At 50.5% G+C, this 19,787-nt stretch overlaps 1 long non-coding RNA gene across 1 annotated transcript in view; it reads left to right on the top strand.

Annotated features, from left to right (window-relative positions):
• The window catches only part of LOC137842996 (uncharacterized), an 87,649-nt gene that overhangs the window by 24,713 nt on the left and 43,149 nt on the right, over positions 1-19,787 (top strand). Inside the window, exon 2 of the long non-coding RNA XR_011089313.1 lies at positions 16,109-16,235. This is a non-coding gene — a long non-coding RNA (uncharacterized lncRNA). The remainder of the gene's footprint in view (positions 1-16,108; positions 16,236-19,787) is intronic.

The following is a 19,787-nucleotide window of genomic DNA, read 5'->3' as shown; positions in this document are numbered from 1 at the left end:
ATTTTGAGGGCTATTCAGCAGTGTTCCTTTAGCCAGAAAACAAGACAGGCTATTTAACAGAGGTACTTCTGAAATCATGATTCGTCAGAAAGGCACACTGGAGCTAAATTCCCAGTGAGGTCTAGATTTAACTGTGGAATGGGACAAGAACATCTTCGGTCCCATACGAAAGCGTCCTCAGGGTCGTCTTCTGCCTCGGGGTTGAAATCTTGTAGCAGAATTATTTATTAGTACCAGCTAATATTTTTTTTTCTGGCATAGATAAAGCAAATCACCACTCGCAAACTTCAAAGAAGGCCAAATGGAGGAAGACACCTGTTTAATGCTTATATGACATTTTTGAATGAGGTTGGAGTGAAAGGGAGAAGGAAAGTGGGAGTGAGAAATCATGGATATCACAATAATAACATGATAACAATGTTTACTTAGAAGTTTTCCATTTCAGTGCTTTTTGACAGAGGTGGGGTTTTCAAATGCTTGTATTATTGTCTTTCTTGGAAAAAGGTTGACATTAAACAGAAAACAAAAAGTTTCTAAAGATCCCCAAATTCTCCAAGACAAATTGAGTTTTTTTTGTTCCCAATTGCTATTTTAATAAGCAGGCTTCCAAAACAGGCTTCATACAGTGCATATCGTTTCTCCTCTGGGCAGCAGGGAAGCTGCTTTCCATTCAGTTTTAGTAATAACCTGAGTTTAAATCTCTTCCTGCAGAATTACAGTGGTGTGTAAGAGGAAGTGTAAGTGGAGTGTAAGAGGAAGAAGAAAATGGCCAAGAATATTTCACCTGTCTGTGAGGACAGGACAAGGGGCAATGGCCACAGAATGGAGCACAGGAAGTTCTGTACCACTATGGTGGAAGGTGATGGAATACTGCACGAGGCTGCTCAGCTACCTTCTCTGCAGTTATTTTTGACTTGTATGGATGCCTCCCTATGCCATTTCATCAAGGGAACCTTTTTTGCTAACGGTGTTGAATGCGATGGCCTCTCGAGGTCGCTCCCAAGCCCTAGAATTCTGTTATTTCTTTCTTCTGCATACGCTGTTGCAAACCAAAGGCAAAACAGTTAGAGCTTACAACACAGTTCTCAATCTGGTATCTAAAGGTAAAAGGAAACCCAAGGCAGCTCCTCATAACAACCACCCTAACAAAGACAACCTCAGAGGTTACGGCAAAGGGAGAAGAGGACAAGGCCAACCGAAAGCAGCTTTTCTTACCGTGTTGTACACGCAGAGGACCTTCATGCGGCGCTGCGGCAGGGCTCCAAGGCTGGCACCCAGGGCAAATGAAAGCTGGGCACACACAGCAACGGCCCAAGAGCCTGGACCCCTGGCTTACAGGGGGGCTCCGAGGAGCCATTGACAATTTCAAGTGCCCAGGGAACCAGAGCATCAGCACCCTGAGTTACAGGGCTGCCCTGGGCCCAGAGGCCGCGGGAGGCTCCTTCTCCCCAAAGTGGGGAATCCACAAGCCTGCATCCCGCTAACGGGTCAGGCACCCCACAGCTGCCAGCGGAGCAAAAGGCTCCGGACCAAAGCCTGGTTAAGGCGGGTCCGCAACACCCATGGAACCGCAGAGCTCAACCTTTCCCCCGCCAGCGGAGCCAGACAGCCGAATGCCGAGGCTCGGGCCCCAAGCCCTGCTTACAGGGAGCGTGAAAACCCGGCCCTACTTCTAGTGGCCCCAGGCCCATGGAAAGCGGGGGACACGGAGACCCACCTGGCTACAGGGGGCTCCTTGCAGCGAGAGACACGGGGCTACGCTTGACCCTGCTTACAGGGCGGTACCCCACGCACCATCAATTACAGTGATGCCAGAGACGTCCAGAAGCCAAAACGGCTTCTGCCGAGACCCAATTGGACAACGCACCCCAGCTACGGGGTGCTGAAACACAGCATGCATCAGAATTTATCCTTCATCTCCTTTACAGAATCTGTTTTCACAGTATTCATATAGGTCATATTATATATATATCGCTTTTATATTGCTTTTTATGCAATAGTTGGCATTATATCGTAGGCATCAGTCATATACTAAGTTTCCATAGCCCATCACGTTTAGACAAATAGTTTAGACAAAGAGCCAGACGGCTAAAATTAAGGGGGTGGGGAATTGGCTCTGCCCTGACTACAGGGAGGCCCTGGGGTCTGGCAAGCTCCACAGTCCTCCCGGGTGCGCAGAGAGCAGCTGTGCCCCTGATTACAGGGGGCCGCTCCCCCCAGGCAGCCAAAGGAGCAACAAGGCAAAAGGCCGATTACAATCGCAAAGACCCGAGCCCTGCTTACAGGGAGGTCGCCCAGCACAAAACAATCCAGGCACCTCACGTGCCAGCACTGCTCTCCTCTACCTACAGCCCCGCTAACAGGGCAAAGCCTTTGCCCAGGGTGTCCTCCTCTTTGCCCGTCTTCCATCTGCCGCTCCCTCTTGCCTCGCCGTTCCACACGACGCCTCCTCCTTCTTCTGCGCTGGCTGCTGCAAACAAAGCACAAGCCATTAGACATGGGTTCGAAGCTCCACCTCCTGTGCCCGACAGAAACATGGAACCCAAGACCCTAAGGCAGGGCCCCACTCCACCCACCCCCCAGGCAAGGAGAGCCTCAGAGGTCCTCCTCCCCCTTTGCCGTAACAAGGCCAAGCGAAAGCAGCTTTTCTTACCGTGTTGTACACGCAGAGGACCTTCATGCGGCGCTGCGGCAGGGCTCCAAGGCTGGCACCAAGGGCAAATGAAAGCTGGGCACACACAGCAACGGCCCAAGAGCCTGGACCCCTGGCTTACAGGGGGGCTCCGAGGAGCCATTGACAATTTCAAGTGCCCAGGGAACCAGAGCATCAGCACCCTGAGTTACAGGGCTGCCCTGGGCCCAGAGGCCGCGGGAGGCTCCTTCTCCCCAGAGTGGGGAATCCACAAGCCTGCATCCCGCTAACGGGTCAGGCACCCCACAGCTGCCAGCGGAGCAAAAGGCTCCGGACCAAAGCCTGGTTAAGGCGGGTCCGCAACACCCATGGAACCGCAGAGCTCAACCTTTCCCCCGCCAGCGGAGCCAGACAGCCGAATGCCGAGGCTTGGGCCCCAAGCCCTGCTTACAGGGAGCGTGAAAACCCGGCCCTGCTTCTAGTGGCCCCAGGCCCATGGAAAGCAGGGGACACGGAGACCCACCTGGCTACAGGGGGCTCCTTGCAGCGAGAGACACGGGGCTACGCTTGACCCTGCTTACAGGGCGGTACCCCACGCACCATCAATTACAGTGATGCCAGAGACGTCCAGAAGCCGAAACGGCTTCTGCCGAGACCCAATTGGACAACGCACCCCAGCTACGGGGTGCTGAAACACAGCATGCATCAGAATTTATCCTTCATCTCCTTTACAGAATCTGTTTTCACAGTATTCATATAGGTCATATTATATATATATCGCTTTTATATTGCTTTTTATGCAATAGTTGGCATTATATCGTAGGCATCAGTCATATACTAAGTTTCCATAGCCCATCACGTTTAGACAAATAGTTTAGACAAAGAGCCAGACGGCTAAAATTAAGGGGGTGGGGAATTGGCTCTGCCCTGACTACAGGGAGGCCCTGGGGTCCGGCAAGCTCCACAGTCCTCCCGGGTGCGCAGAGAGCAGCTGTGCCCCTGATTACAGGGGGCCGCTCCCCCCAGGCAGCCAAAGGAGCAACAAGGCAAAAGGCCGATTACAATCGCAAAGACCCGAGCCCTGCTTACAGGGAGGTCGCCCAGCACAAAACAATCCAGGCACCTCACGTGCCAGCACTGCTCTCCTCTACCTACAGCCCCGCTAACAGGGCAAAGCCTTTGCCCAGGGTGTCCTCCTCTTTGCCCGTCTTCCATCTGCCGCTCCCTCTTGCCTCGCCGTTCCACACGACGCCTCCTCCTTCTTCTGCGCTGGCTGCTGCAAACAAAGCACAAGCCATTAGACATGGGTTCGAAGCTCCACCTCCTGTGCCCGACAGAAACATGGAACCCAAGACCCTAAGGCAGGGCCCCACTCCACCCACCCCCCAGGCAAGGAGAGCCTCAGAGGTCCTCCTCCCCCCTTTGTCGTAACAAGGCCAAGCGAAAGCAGCTTTTCTTACCGTGTTGTACACGCAGAGGACCTTCATGCGGCGCTGCGGCAGGGCTCCAAGGCTGGCACCAAGGGCAAATGAAAGCTGGGCACACACAGCAACGGCCCAAGAGCCTGGACCCCTGGCTTACAGGGGGGCTCCGAGGAGCCATTGACAATTTCAAGTGCCCAGGGAACCAGAGCATCAGCACCCTGAGTTACAGGGCTGCCCTGGGCCCAGAGGCCGTGGGAGGCTCCTTCTCCCCAGAGTGGGGAATCCACAAGCCTGCATCCCGCTAACGGGTCAGGCACCCCACAGCTGCCAGCGGAGCAAAAGGCTCCGGACCAAAGCCTGGTTAAGGCGGGTCCGCAACACCCATGGAACCGCAGAGCTCAACCTTTCCCCCGCCAGCGGAGCCAGACAGCCGAATGCCGAGGCTCGGGCCCCAGGCCCTGCTTACAGGGAGCGTGAAAACCCGGCCCTACTTCTAGTGGCCCCAGGCCCATGGAAAGCAGGGGACACGGAGACCCACCTGGCTACAGGGGGCTCCTTGCAGCGAGAGACACGGGGCTACGCTTGACCCTGCTTACAGGGCGGTACCCCACGCACCATCAATTACAGTGATGCCAGAGACGTCCAGAAGCCGAAACGGCTTCTGCCGAGACCCAATTGGACAACGCACCCCAGCTACGGGGTGCTGAAACACAGCATGCATCAGAATTTATCCTTCATCTCCTTTACAGAATCTGTTTTCACAGTATTCATATAGGTCATATTATATATATATCGCTTTTATATTGCTTTTTATGCAATAGTTGGCATTATATCGTAGGCATCAGTCATATACTAAGTTTCCATAGCCCATCACGTTTAGACAAATAGTTTAGACAAAGAGCCAGACGGCTAAAATTAAGGGGGTGGGGAATTGGCTCTGCCCTGACTACAGGGAGGCCCTGGGGTCCGGCAAGCTCCACAGTCCTCCCGGGTGCGCAGAGAGCAGCTGTGCCCCTGATTACAGGGGGCCGCTCCCCCCAGGCAGCCAAAGGAGCAACAAGGCAAAAGGCCGATTACAATCGCAAAGACCCGAGCCCTGCTTACAGGGAGGTCACCCAGCACAAAACAATCCAGGCACCTCACGTGCCAGCACTGCTCTCCTCTACCTACAGCCCCGCTAACAGGGCGAAGCCTTTGCCCAGGGTGTCCTCCTCTTTGCCCGTCTTCCATCTGCCGCTCCCTCTTGCCTCGCCGTTCCACACGATGCCTCCTCCTTCTTCTGCGCTGGCTGCTGCAAACAAAGCACAAGCCATTAGACATGGGTTCGAAGCTCCACCTCCTGTGCCAGAAAGAAATGGGGAGGACTTTCAAGTTTGTGTTCATTAGGGTGGTTGTTTTGAGGAGCTGCGTTGGGATCCCTGGCTTTGTCTTACCAACACCAACTTAAATCAACTTTTCTCACCATCCTGAGGCACAGAGTTCCTCAAGCTACTTCTGCCGTGCGGCCCCAACCCTGGGTAAGTAGGGTAGGGCGCACACAGAAGCAGCCTGAGCACCTGCACCCTTGCTTACAGAGCGGTCACACAGTAGAAAACCAACCCGGGCACCTAATGTGCCAGCGCTGTTCTGCTTACTGTAGCCCTGCTGACAGGGCAGTGCCTTTACTTTTCCCCCTCTTCAGTCTTCTGGTGGTCTTCTTGTCACCCATTGTTGCATCACAGCTCCACATGACACGTCTTCTTTCTTGTGCACTGGCTGCTACCAGCTGAAGTCCTTACCTGTTGACAGGGCAGTACCTTTGTCCAGGCTGTTTTTTCCTTCATTCATCATTGCTGCTACTCTCCTCTTCTTACTCATTCATACTGTTCATTCCCTTTGATTTATGTTGTGTTTTTTTTCCCCTAGCACCTGCTGCCAAAGGAACAACATACAGCTTAAATGGAGATTAGTGTCTACCAGTATCTGCTCCTAAAGACCAGCTATCTAGCAAATAAAAATTACTACACATTGCATTTTTCTTAGCATTCTTGTTTTTCTTCTTTCATATACTCTTTTTTTGTTTTTTTGTTTTTTTTTTTTACATCATCCATTCCTCCACGCTATCGCTGAGAGTTAGCCAATAGGGACATCTGAACAAGGCTTTCTCCAACTTTCTCACAACCTCATCAGGAGAATTAAAAATAAAGCCTCCATCAACCATCCCACCACACCTACAGACATTGGTTGTATTAGCGCCTACCCCCAAATCCCAAACCGACTCCGTGCTGCCGCCCCTTCCAGTCCCCTCAGCACGGCCCTGCTCACTCACCACTCGCCCCCCCTCCATTACCTCAGCCCAGGCGGGCTCCTCAGCACCGTCTCCTCTTCTCCCCACATTGTCCCGTGCAGCCCCCCGACACCGCCCCGCCCCACCACACTCCCACTCGGTACCGACACCTCACCGCCCCCCGTGGGGCTGCGCACCGCGATCTCCTCAGGAGGACAGGCCGGCAGAGCGCGCACCTGCAGCACGCCCGCCCTCCGCTCAGGCACTGACCTGACGGGTTACCGCACAAAGCCTTATATACCAGCCCGGCCCGCCCGCCAGCCAATAGCAACGCGGAACGGCACCCGCCACTTTTGCCTTGGCAATCGCGCCCGCCCATTGGTGGAAATGGGCTCGCGGCCGGCTTTGATTGGTCGAGGCCTCTGAGGGTAACGGCTGTTGCTGGCGGCGCCGACGTGCCCGCGGCCCTGCCCGTCATTCTGTCAATTATGAGGCGGTTGTGTCCGTCACAGCGGCCCGCGCCCTGCGGAGGGGCCCTGGGAAAACCCGTGCGCACCCGGCCAAATAAAAAGCTAAAAACCTCCTGGTTGCAAGTGTTCTGTCCGGGAACATGTTATACATCCCTTTCCAGGAAATAGGTGGCCCCAAATTAATTAAAAATACATAGTTTGGTTAATAAATTTTCCACAAAAATTTCTAATATCAGTGTATATCGTTTCTCCTCTGGGCAGCAGGGAAGCTGCTTTCCATTCAGTTTTAGTAATAACCTGAGTTTAAATCTCTTCCTGCAGAATTACAGTGGTGTTTCTATTTGTATTAATGTAATGTCTAGGGACTGCAGTCAAGAACAGGATACCATGAAGTAAAGAAAACCTCTGCCCACAAAAGCTTATTATCAGGACAAAAAAAAAACAGACCCTTTTAAGTCCATTTTACTGATGTGCCACACAGGGAGTCCATGCTACAGCGAGGAATGAAATCCCCATGGGCTGATCCATGCATTATCTGCTCAACCATGGATCAGTCACAGCCAGCCACGCTGGGCAGGCATTAAAACCCTTGCAAAAAGTGAACTCCCTGGCTCCTGATGCTGTCGGAGTGTACAATTCCTTGGCTTATACAGCCAGAAGTGTCCTCAGTGCCAGTCCAGCACCGTCACCTGCACCTGTGTCAAAGGATGCTGCTGGGGGACAAGGTGGGATTGCCCACCTCTCCTCAGGAACTGTGCCCACTTGTACTCCCAGGCAGCAGCTGTGGGACAGCCACAGGCACCCTGAAGCCATGTGTGGGCATCCCTGACGAGTCACAATTAGCTTTAATTACACCTCTTCATTGGCTGCTGAGCTTTGGAAAAATAACAAGGGGTGCAAGTAATAATCATAATAAAATAAATAAAAAAGGAAGAAATGAAGCTCTTGCAATCCAGGTGAATTTTTCCACGCTGATTGCCAATGCTCAAGGTTCCCAGGGGCCTTTGTTAGCAGAGCAAAACCACCAGACAAAGAAATGGATTGAACAGGGAGACTTTTTGGTCTCTCTTTTAAAATAACCTAGTTAGCATTCACAATCTGGGACATTTCTACCTCTACTCTGCACCTGTCTTCAACTGAACGGTGCCCATCACAGTTCAATGTTTCTCCACTCCCCTGATGTCTGACACGGGATGTCTGACAGCACCTGCTCAACTCCATCTACACTGAAATACTTCAGTACTGAATTTTCTTAAGGTTAATCAGAGTTCATAAACTGTACCTAGACAGGTGCTTCCAAAGCCTCACGGACTTGTCCTTACCTGGCATGAAAAATATTGCATATGGTGAGATGAGGACCCAGCACAAAAGGCACCAACTGGGGAAGAACAGTGGTAATACTATGAAATCGTGCTAACTTTTAGCACTGCATTTTTTATAGTTATCCACAAGAAGCAAATTAACTCACTTTAGTTTCCCAGCAGCCACCCTGAAGGAAAGGAGTGTGCTCCGCAGCCCCAAGAGCTTTGGTATGCATATTTCTGCCCTTCATTCACTTACAAATTGTTATTGACAATCTGCTTCAAACCCGGATTCGCTCTCTAGAGAGCTAAAACAAATGTTTTTAAAACAGCTCCAGCAAATTTTATTTTACTTCAATGTGCACTGATAGCAGTTCCCCTGTCGGGAATCCTGTGGGAATTGAACAGACCACTTTAGAGGAAAAAGCTGCTGTAAGGAATACCAAGTGATTAGAGGAGAAACAGCAGGAGTGGCATAGTGCTCTTCCAGGTCCATACGTATGTATTTTCGTAAATAAAACGGAGTTTGGAAAGTCTTCAAAGCACCCTGTGCATTGAAAGTAAATGATTTAGTTTCTTTATTCTCCTTTTGCAGAAAGGCAAAGAGGCAGAGAGGCAAATGGCAAGGTGTTCACCATACCCACACTTGGAGTTTTCCCTTTCTTATTCAGAGGCCTCAGCTTAAGACATCAGGGTCAAATCTGGCTAGCTGTGCTTGGTCATGGCAGGCTACTGCATAATGGCACACAGAGCAGCTGAAGTCACATTAAATACTTAGCAGTAAATCCATCTACAAGGAGACAGACCTTGTCACCAAAAGAGGTAGAGAGCACAGATCAGGCTGAATCGTGGCTGAGCACGAGATGCTAATTTATACACAAGCTCCAAATCCCTGGTAATCCAGAAACTTTGTCCTAACTTTAAGCCATGACAAAGAAAAGGCAAAAAACTTGCCCAGTGCCCCACAGTAAATCTGTGTCAGATGCAGGTCACAGCTCCCCTTTTTCAGTCTTCTTCTGATAGCTTGCATGCATTGAGACTGCAACAGGTCTTTTGCAAGGAAAAATTCTTCGACAGAAGAAATAAGATGGAAGAATCTGGTACTGTTAATTGTTTGGCACATAGATTAAAAAATAATGCAGACATTTAAGTTCACAAGACACGTTCTGACTAAGCTGCCTTCCTGAGCTTTGAGACTTTTACTCAGGTATTATAAATAATAATAATAAATTACGATTAAAAAGTGCTAGTATGCTTTTTATTTCTAATAGAGGTGGCACAACTTGCAGCCAAAAGACTTCAGAGCAGTCCTCTGTGACAGAGGACTGAGCAGGAGGTGAGAGAGAAGCCCTGCCGGCTTCCATTCAGATGCGCACGTGGATCCATCTCCACCTCCCTGCAAGCACTGGAGCTGCTCGTGGGTGTCCGTAAAGAGATGAAGAGAGAATGACAGCCCAAACTGTGACTGGGGAGGGCAAGGGGAAGCTGGACTGGCATTTCGGCCCTCATCTGAGGTCTCGGTTGCTAAATCTAGGGTGTAATATTGGCTGCTGGGCCACAGAGAGAGGAGTTGCTGGGGTTGAGTGGCCTGGGCTCATGGTTTTGTTTCTCTGACCTTGCCCCTGGCGGCACAGCGCTGACCTGGGGAAGATCAGTGTTCTAGGAGCTTGCAGATCTGGAGCTGTGCACAAGATGCTCGCTCCTTGTTTTCCTGTGACAGACTTCGTGAGAAGTCTCAGCACCATTTCAAAGTGTGCGGGAAACACTTGTATGAATTACATCCTGGGAAGGAGTTAGATTTTCTTTGTTACCCTTGAGCAAAAACTGTGCATGCTGAAGGAGTTTGCTTTGAAAACCCTCTGCATTTTTGTATTTATTTAACACTGATGCCAGAAAGACAAAGACAAAGAGACACGCCTGACACAGACGGGAACACAGTTGTGATAAACTCAGTGAATATCCATCCGTGGTTCGGGACCAGACCCTAAGAAACCTCCGTCTTGTCCTCAGTGGAGTCAGAAACATTTCATCCTCTGCATTTCTTGCCAGCTTTTCCTCACATCAGAGAAATAAAGCTGTCAGTCAAGATCTTTTTCTTCAGAGATTTCCACACCAGCAGCATGTAATAGAAGAGTACCATAATAAGCCATCCAGCCGTGATGATCCTGATGACTGATATATCACTGCCATTTTACTTTGTCGGTGGCATGGTGCAAAGCAGGAGGTATCTTATCTTAATCTGCTTCCACTGCCGATCAGATGACTAAGTATTCTGTCAGAGAAGCAAAAGGCAAGAACACATGTTTGTTGGGAATTGGCATAATTGTCCGATCTAAGCTTGCTTTAAGCAACCAGGGGTAGGCCTTAGAAATCTCAGGGCCTGCTGTAGCTGAGCAAACCAAGCTGCCAGAGTAACTGTGAGAAGCTCCCACAGCAATGACTCCCACATCACCCAATTAAGGAACTCAGAAAATATTGTTATCAGCAGCTGGCCTCAAGGACTAGGCCTACGTGACCATTAAGCACAAAGGGCGTTGTTTTCCTAACTTCTAATCAAAAGGTGGTGTTATTTTCTTAACAGTTTGTCTGGGTGCTTTTGACCAATAATCTTGTGTGAAACACTGTCCACCCCTGTAAAATTCACTATAAAAGTTGGGCTATTCGGGCAATAAAATGGTGAAGCATGATCTGACTCTGCTGGTGTCTGTTGTGCTTTCGTCCGTGCTTCGCAACAAATGGCGCCCGAACAGGCTGAGACCTGAACAAGGCCTGAACAGGACATCGCAGCGGGACAGACATCGCACCGGAGCAGACATCGCAGCCGAGCACGGACATCGCAGCGGCGCCGGGGCAAACATCGCAGCGCAGCGGGACACCAGCGGCGCCGGCACATTCGAACGCAGGTAGACCAGGAGACCAGCGGCGTCGGGACCAGCGGCGCCGGGACATCGGCGCGGCGCCGGGACCAGTGCCGCCGGGGACCAGCGCCGGGGTCACAGCGTCGAGACTGAGACATCGGAGCGGCGCGGGACATGGGAGTGCCGCCGGAACTTCGGAGCGGACATCGGAGCGGCGCTGCAGCTGACCAGACACCGAGCCGCAAATGCTGTACACAGGACTCACGGTGAGACGCGGTACTCCCGGTGAGAGACGCGGAAAACGCGGTACTCCCGGTGAGAGACGCGGGACACGGTGGGACGCGGGGACGCGGGGACTCACGGTGAGAGACGCGGGGTACGGAACCGCGCAGGACATTGAAGTAATCGCGGGACACTGAAGTAATTGCGGTAGAGGTAAAAGGGACGATAATCCCCGCACCTGCACTCTGACAGGTGAACGGGACGTAAACGCGCAATCCCCGCACCCGGGAGCGCCCGGGAGCACCTATAGACGGTCCCTGCCAGTCACTTGTCTTGCAAAGGTTGTAACAGTATAAACAAAGGCATGGAGAGACAAGCGGCCTAGGATTTGCTCAAATGTTTCTTAGAAAAATGAGGCACGCAGGGTATAGACTGCAAAAAGGATTTACCAGGATTATTAGCATATGGAGTAACAAAGGGTTGTTTTATCAATCCGGATACAGTTTTTGAACAAGCAGAGTGGCGCAAATTTGGGGACAAATTGTTTGATGAAGTTATTAATAACAATAAGACTGCTAAAAAATTATCGAAGCCTTGGAAAGCAGTCACTAACGCCTTAGCTATACATCAGGCTGAGCAGAGAGTCGCTGCTGCCGCTACAGAGCGACTGGGATTGCCGGGAAGAGCTGGTAGTGTTAACCCTCAGATGGACGAGGAAATAAGAGAGCAAAAACCAGACAGAAAAAACACCAGCCCGTTTACAGACGGTGTTCAACAGAGGCAGAGGATGTGGAACCAAATAGCAAATGAGGCCCTACGTGAGGGTGAACACGAGATAGCTGCACAATTGATTCCAGAGGCCTTCCCGGTAATATACTCACCACCGGACGCCCAGGGTAATGTTACGGTTAATCTAGTGAATTTGGACTGGAAATTGTTAACTCAGCTGCGGTCCACAGTAAATGACTCAGGTCTGAAAGGTGAACCTACGAGACACATGCTGGACTACATTTGGGGAACAAATATTTTGCTTCCAGGAGACATACGCAACATAATGAAGTTAATTTTGACCCAACACCAGCAGCTCTTATTTAATGCCCATTGGCAGGCTGCTTGTCAAGAATCAGTCGCAGTGATAAGACCACCGGGGGACCCTTTACATGGGGTCACGCTGGAAGAGTTGATGGGGATAGGACCGTATTTTAGGACAGAAGCACAGGCATTGCTGGGACCTGATAAAGCCAAGGAATCAATGAGAACGGCCAGAAGAGCATTGGATGGGATAAAGGAGCCAGGGGGAATACCTTCCTACATGGGAATCAAACAGGGTAGAGAGGAACCATTTGGGCTTTTTATTGATCGCGTTGCAAATGCAATACAGGCGGCAGGGGTGCCCGATTACCTCCAGGGCATGATATTAAAACAGTGCGCAATTCAGAATAGCAACCCCTCTACTCGCAATATATTGGCTTCCTTGCCCGGGACATGGACAATCGAGGAAGGGTTGGAAAGAATGGCTCAGGTACCAGTAGGCCCACAGGCTATGTTAGTAGAGGCAGTAAAGCAATTAGGTGACAGCATGCGAGAACAGGCACAGGCTGTGAAAGAGCATGCTGAGTTTACACAGAGTCAGGTCCTTGCAGCTCTTGCTCCTTTGCAAACCGCCGGTGGTCAAGTACCACCCCCTAGTAACCAGTTACCACACCGCTGCCGATGTTATCGTTGTGGTGCTTTTGGACACGTGAGACGAAACTGCAGAGCTGGGGCAGTATGGTGCTCAAATTGTCAGTCGAACAATCACAAGGAAGCGGCATGTCGACGCAACATGCCGGGAAACGGCCGGAACAGCGGCAAGAGTCGCAAAAGCCGCTCCGCTCCCGGACCCGGCCCCGGCGCCGGCACCGGCCGGGGCAGCGCGGCCGCGGGCGGCCACCTCTCGGCTGGGGCCGGTCCCGGTCCCTGTGCCCGAAGTTTCCCAAGCCCGCCCCGCCGAGGCGGAGGATGCAGCAGGATGGCGCGGAGCAGGGCGGCTTCCCCTGGCCGGAGCCGCTGCCCGTGGCCGGCCCGGCGCTGCCGTTCCGCTGCCCGCGCTGCGGGGAGCGCGGTCGGTTCGGCCGCGGCGCGCATGTCAGGGCGAAGTTCAGCAGGATGGTGGAGGCCGTGGACAAGACGAAGGAGAAGCGGCTCGACAGGCTGACCGGGGAGCTGGCCCAGAAGACGGCGGAGCTGCTGGAGGTGCGGGAGGCCTTCGTGCAGCTCTCGCAGAAGCAGCAGGAGGTGCAGCGAAGGGAGCGGGTGCTCAGCAGGCAGGTGAACGTGGCGGTGGAGATGATCGCAGCCTTGAAGCAGCGCCTCAGCAAGTTCGAGGAGGAGGCAGAAAAAGAATTGCGGGGAAAAGCCAGGCTCCAGCACTTCATTGAAAACCTGCTGCAGCGCGTGGACCTGGCAGAGAGGCAGCTGGAGTATTACCAAAACCAGCAGGTCACCTGCAGCCGTATAGCAGATGTTACACGCTCTTTCCTAACTAGTAATCATGTGTCTCATCCATTTGTGGTGAATGGTCAGTGGCAAAAAGAAAAGGGGGAGAGTAAGGGGCGGCAAAGACAGAAACGGTACCAGGAGGATGCCACTGACACTGACGGCACGGGTAATAGCAGTAGTATAAGTGACACAGGTGCGGGGCGGCGGGCACCAGTGTCCTGGAAATGTGATGGTGATGAAGACTGCTCAGATGGCAGTGATGAGAGTGCTTGTGTGAAGAAGACATGTGCTGAATCTGACTTTGTGTGCAACAGTGGTCAGTGTGTGCCAAACAGATGGCAGTGTGATGGGGATCCGGACTGTGAAGATGGGTCTGATGAGAGTGCTGAGCTGTGTCATATGAGAACATGCCGGGTAAATGAAATCAGCTGTGGTCCTCAGTCGACCCAGTGTATCCCAGTGTCGTGGAAATGTGATGGTGAAAGAGACTGTGACAGTGGAGAAGATGAAGAGAATTGTGGCAATGTGACTTGTAGTGCAGCAGAGTTCACATGCAGTAGTGGGCAATGTATTTCCAAAAGCTTTATCTGCAATGGTCAAGATAACTGCTCCGACCACTCGAATGAATCTTTGGAGCAGTGTGGCCGCCAGCCTGCACCTCTGGTGAAGTGTTATGTGAGTGAGGTGCAGTGCGGCTCAGGTGAAAAAGACTGTGACAGAGATCCTGATTGCAAGGATGGAAGTGATGAAATTAACTGCCCTTCTCAGACTTGCAGGCCAGACCAGTTCAGATGTGAAGATGGGAACTGTGTCCATGTGAGTAGGCAGTGCAGTGGTGTGAGAGACTGTCTGGAGGGCACTGATGAAGCAAACTGTAACAACGTTATTCAGTGCTCTGGACCTGGCAAATTCAAGAGCAAAAGTGGAGAATGCACAGGTATCAATGAAGTGTGTAACCAGCAGAGAGACTGCAAGGACTGGGGTGATGAGCCCCTGAAGGAATGCAACATAAATGAATGTGACTGTCCATCTGGGTTTGAGTTTGTAGACAAGAGAAACTGTGGAGATTTTGATGAATGTCAAAACCCTGGTATCTGTAGTCAAATATGTATCAACCTGAAAGGTGGCTACAAATGTGAATGTAGCCGTGGATATCAGATGATTCCTGCTACAGGAACCTGGAAAAGGCCATACCGGTACAAAAATACAAATAACACCTGTGATTACAATGACGCTGCTAAGCAGGGTTTAGGGGTTCATAGCATGGAGACAAGGGGTAATAACTACAGTGTTTGGAACAATTGTACAGCTTTGGCCTTACCTCCTGATGTTTTTCTGATTTGTGGGGTTAGGGCCTGGCAAGGTATCACTGCAAATGCTATCAGAAGTCCATGTTACTTAGATAAACTCATTGTATTTGCTTCTAGCTTGTTGCAGTTGCATGAAATCACCAGATATAAATGGGCATTGCTTGCACCGGATAGCAATGATAATGTTGAATTGTGTGGGGTTGCAGCTAGAGTGGCATTGGCAATTTTAGTGCTTGGAGTGGCATCTGTGGCCGCACGTAACAACTGCTCGGCTGCGGGGATCAGCTGCGGTGTGGACGCCCCTAGGTGCACCCTGAGCGTTTTGTTCGGAGGGGACTCCACTCTCAGCTGCTCACCGCAGGAGCAGACAAAGATCTCCTGTAGCTGCAGACAAACAGTAGGTTTTCAGCTGCTGGAGGGATACTAACTGGAGTATTAATAATTGTATGTGTTATTCTTAAATGTCCAGGTATTTTGTGTTGAAAGTATTTGTGTAATGGTAAGGTTTTAAAACAAAGTGTTGCAAGTCACTTCATGAGGGACACAATGAGAGACAATACTTGTTTGTTTGCTTATCATTCTAAATTATATTCTTGTGGTATGATTGAGGTTGTGGTATGATTGAGAGTGAGATGCGCCAGAGGCCTCTGGGTGTACGATTGTGCTCTGTATGTGTGATTGTACTGTGTACTGTGTGAGTGAGAGCGCATATAGCCACAGTACAGGTTATTGTTGCCATAGTGTAGGATCCCGGATATAACCACAGTGCAGGCTAAAAGCATAGGTAATTGGTGCCGGCAAAAAATCATAGAAAAATGGATTTATTAGAAAGATTCAATATGATATCAATCCTTTCAATCAATGGTTCACTGATTTGTTTGAAACAATGCATAGATGGTTACTGGGATTAGTCAAAGGGGCATTAAGGATTCTGTTCATTGTGGTGTCAATCATCATTACACGTAGTATTGTGATAAATGTGGGATTTTGAAGTGGTGCCAGGAACAGGTATCCAGTGGATCACTGTAAAGTGGACCGAAGCAGTTTTAGAATCTGCACACGCTGAAGACGACCATGAAGAGGTTCCTGATAATCATTCTGACAATGACGTGGGCTGTGACACCACAAGGACTGTCAAGAACAGCCTTTGATCACCATCAAGTGATTAGGTTTAAGTGTGTTACTATTAAGTTGTGTTACTTACTATTAGATTGTGTTTACATTAAATGCTTACAGTAATTATAGTATTATTAGGGTTAAGTTATATAGTTGTGTTATGTTGTATATTTGACACCTGCTGTAAAACCAAGCACTGCCTGTACAAAAAGAAAACGGGGGAATTGTTGGGAATTGGCATAATTGTCCGATCTAAGCTTGCTTTAAGCAACCAGGGGTAGGCCTTAGAAATCTCAGGGCCTGCTGTAGCTGAGCAAACCAAGCTGCCAGAGTAACTGTGAGAAGCTCCCACGGCAATGACTCCCACATCACCCAATTAAGGAACTCAGAAAATATTGTTATCAGCAGCTGGCCTCAAGGACTAGGCCTACGTGACCATTAAGCACAAAGGGCGTTGTTTTCCTAACTTCTAATCAAAAGGGGGGGTTCTTTTCTTAACAGTTTGTCTGGGTGCTTTTGACCAATAATCTTGTGTGAAACACTGTCCACCCCTGTAAAATTCACTATAAAAGTTGGGCTATTCGGGCAATAAAATGGTGAAGCATGATCTGACTCTGCTGGTGTCTGTTGTGCTTTCGTCCGTGCTTCGCAACACATGTTGGAGAAATATTGCTGAGCACTCATGATATTTGCCTCAGGAACTGTACTCCAGTAATTATAGCCCTAAAATCAAAGAGGAGATATGTCCCAGGAGAGATGTGTCTACTCCAAATTAAGCAGTAGCAACCCCTCACAATTGCCTGCTTGCAGAGAGCTGCTGCTGAACAACCTCCAACCAAAGAGCAACTCATGGAGCCTCCTCGATGAGCAATCAGAAACCAGAAATGCATTGGGAAAAAAATAGGAAAAAAAAAAAAAAAAAGGTTTTGCTTGAGGACAAAACTCTTATAATAAGTTTATAGTTGTGGTTTCAGAGTTTCATTTTACTTTGACTTCAGTTTCAGGGTTGTTTTTTTGTGTGTTTTTGTTTAAATGCATCACTTTTTGCTGTTACTGTGTTTCATTCTCTCCAATGATTCATCTAGCTCTGGGGCATTTATTGAAATTCTTGATACAAAATCCAAGGGAAATTAACCTCACTTTAAACTTTGCAAGGATGGCTACCTAGTCCGAGTAAAGCCGCTTGCACTTTTCTTCAGCTGAAATTTCCTCTGCAGGTCCTGAGAAGCAGTTCAGAGAAAAATGTCCAGGTTACTGCAGCATTACAGCAATGCCCGTGGCTGTTCCTGGCTTTTCTGCTGAAGGTGTCAGCTCTGATGTTCATTTGTCTCCCTTGGCACTGCCTGCAAACCTCACGCTGTAGCAGTACTTGGACAAAAAGTACAGTATTTCAATAATGCTTGGAAAGCCGAACTGATTCAGTGTGACTGAGATGCCTCAGACAGACAAGTATATGTCCATTTCACAGCAATTCATGTGGGTGATACCCTAAAGGGGTCAGTAGTACCGCAATAAGATGTTTAAGGCTCCACATTCAGACAAGCTTGAAAGCACTGCTCCGGAACCCACTCCTTTGTAGGAAACCTGCTAGAAATAAACACTTTTTGAAACCTAACCAAAGAGATGGGTTTCATTCATTTTTCTCTCTGTCTAGGGTTATATGGTAATAAGAAACAACACATTCAGAAAAGTAAATTGAACCATTTCTGTAAAAAGAAAGCTTTATTAGGAAACACCTTGAAAATTATGGATCCCTCACACTCTGAAAGTTAGGCAGCATGAAAGATATTAAAGTATAAGATAATGAAATATTGCAGCTACACTTTCATCAGCCTTTCCGGAAATGTTTCCTCTTGGTACCTGAGTTGCAAGGAGACCTTTTTACCATTGCACAGGGTCCGAACCGGGAGCACCGCTGGGATTTTCAGCCCCCGCCCGTGCTGGGACTTTGGCTGGGGAAGGATGCAGAAGAGGGCTGCTGCTCCCTCTCTGCCATTGATCCGCTTCTTTACAAAGAAAGTACACAAGCTGTTTTCAGCTGAGATAACGCCTAGAGGCAGCATCCCGACTCGGAAATTCCTGCCTTCCTTCCCTATCCGTACCGGGGGGGCACTCTGCTTTTGCCTTCCACCTGAGACCCCGCAGCCGTGCCGGGAGCCGGGCTCTCACCCGACAGAGCGGCCGGGGGCTGCCGCATCCCCTTGCCATCCCCTGACCATCCCTTGACCATCCCTTTGCCATCCCCTCGCCGCCCCCTCGCCGCCCCCTCGCCGCCGGGGAGCAGGCGGCAGCCCCGCCGCAGCATCCCTCGGGGCGCGGGGCAGGGCAGGGCAGGGCAGGAGGGGAAGGGCAGGGCAAAGCAGGCGGGGAAGGGCTCCTTTCCCCCCCGGGGGGGGCTTCCTCGGGGCGGGGGCCTCCGCTGCCCTCCCCTCTGCGGGGCTGCGGCCGCCTCCGTGCCAACCCCGCCGGGCGCCCCCCGGCCCCGTCCCCGTTCCCCCCCCCGGGGCCAAGGGAAGCGCCGAGGGACCCCGCAGCCCGGGGGCAGCCCCGGGGGTCTCGGGGGGAGCAGGGCGCTAGGATCGAGGCGTGCGAGGAGGGGCGAGCCCAGCCCAGGCTCCGCGAAACGGGGCCGGAGCCGCCGCTTCTCCACCCAGCGCTGAGCCGGGGGAAAAGGGCCGGGGGATTTCAGCAGGGAAAAAAAAAAAAAAAAAAAAAAAAAAGCAAAACGCTCCGAAACCTCTCCGCAAGTTCCAGCAGCTGCCAGAGCAGCTTTGGGTTTGCTCCGCTGCGTGAGCGTGGTCGGGAGGAGTGCCAGCGAATACCCCAAAGTCTGCCCCAAAACCCCGGAGAGCCGCGGCGGAGACTTGGGGTGCTGTGGATCTATTCGGCACAAAGTCCTGCACTGCTGCTGGAGACATTCTATGGCTTGAAGGTAAGAGAAGTGCTGATGCTTTTCTGCAAGGAATACAAGCGTTGGGAACATGCCGGGAATGTGATAGAGAGAACAGCAGATGTTGTAACCGCCACTGCCTAGCAGGGTAAATAAAGACAAGCAAAAAAAGAAAACACTTCTCATTGTACCGTCTGGTCTATTGAGGCTGTTTGCTTTTAAACAGACTAGGTGAAAGCAAGTAGTGAAATGAAAACCATACAGAGTATCTTGGTTATTTTTTTCTTCTAACACACTAACTGCAAAGCAGCGAACAGTTGTTTTAAATACTAAAGATGCGCTTAGGGATGCTAAGAAATTGGGGTTGTTTGTAGAAGTTTGATGCTGAGTGTTGCTCTCACGTACACACAGTGCAAATAAAGTGACAGGGAAAACTGTAGGAGGAGGACGCGTAGATGGAATATAGTGTAGGTCCATTTCCCCAAAACAATGAGATGGTTCAGATACAGTGTTTGAGGAAAAACATTCTTATGACACTTATTTTTTATGTAAAGCAAAGCTTCTGTCCTTTCTCTGCTTCCCAGCACCAGTGTTGATGTGGAGCTATCTTTCCCAGTGAAGCACGGCAGACCCGTGCCTATCACCCTTTCCAGTAAAAGCCCCGAAAGGCAGGCTGTCAGAAATTCTCCTTTAAATACTGGGAAGAGATTTTCTGCGAGGTTTGGAATAACGTCTGTGGCATGAAGGAAGCCCGAATTGTTCCTGTTTCTATCTTAATATTTGCCATTGTCCTTCAGCTACAAGTTGCATTTGCCTT

This window comes from Anas acuta, chromosome 1 (assembly GCF_963932015.1).
Source record: "Anas acuta chromosome 1, bAnaAcu1.1, whole genome shotgun sequence".
Classification (NCBI taxonomy): Eukaryota; Metazoa; Chordata; class Aves; order Anseriformes; family Anatidae; genus Anas; species Anas acuta.
The sequence above is the reverse complement of the archived record's forward strand: the minus strand, read 5'-3'. Positions and strand labels throughout refer to the sequence as shown.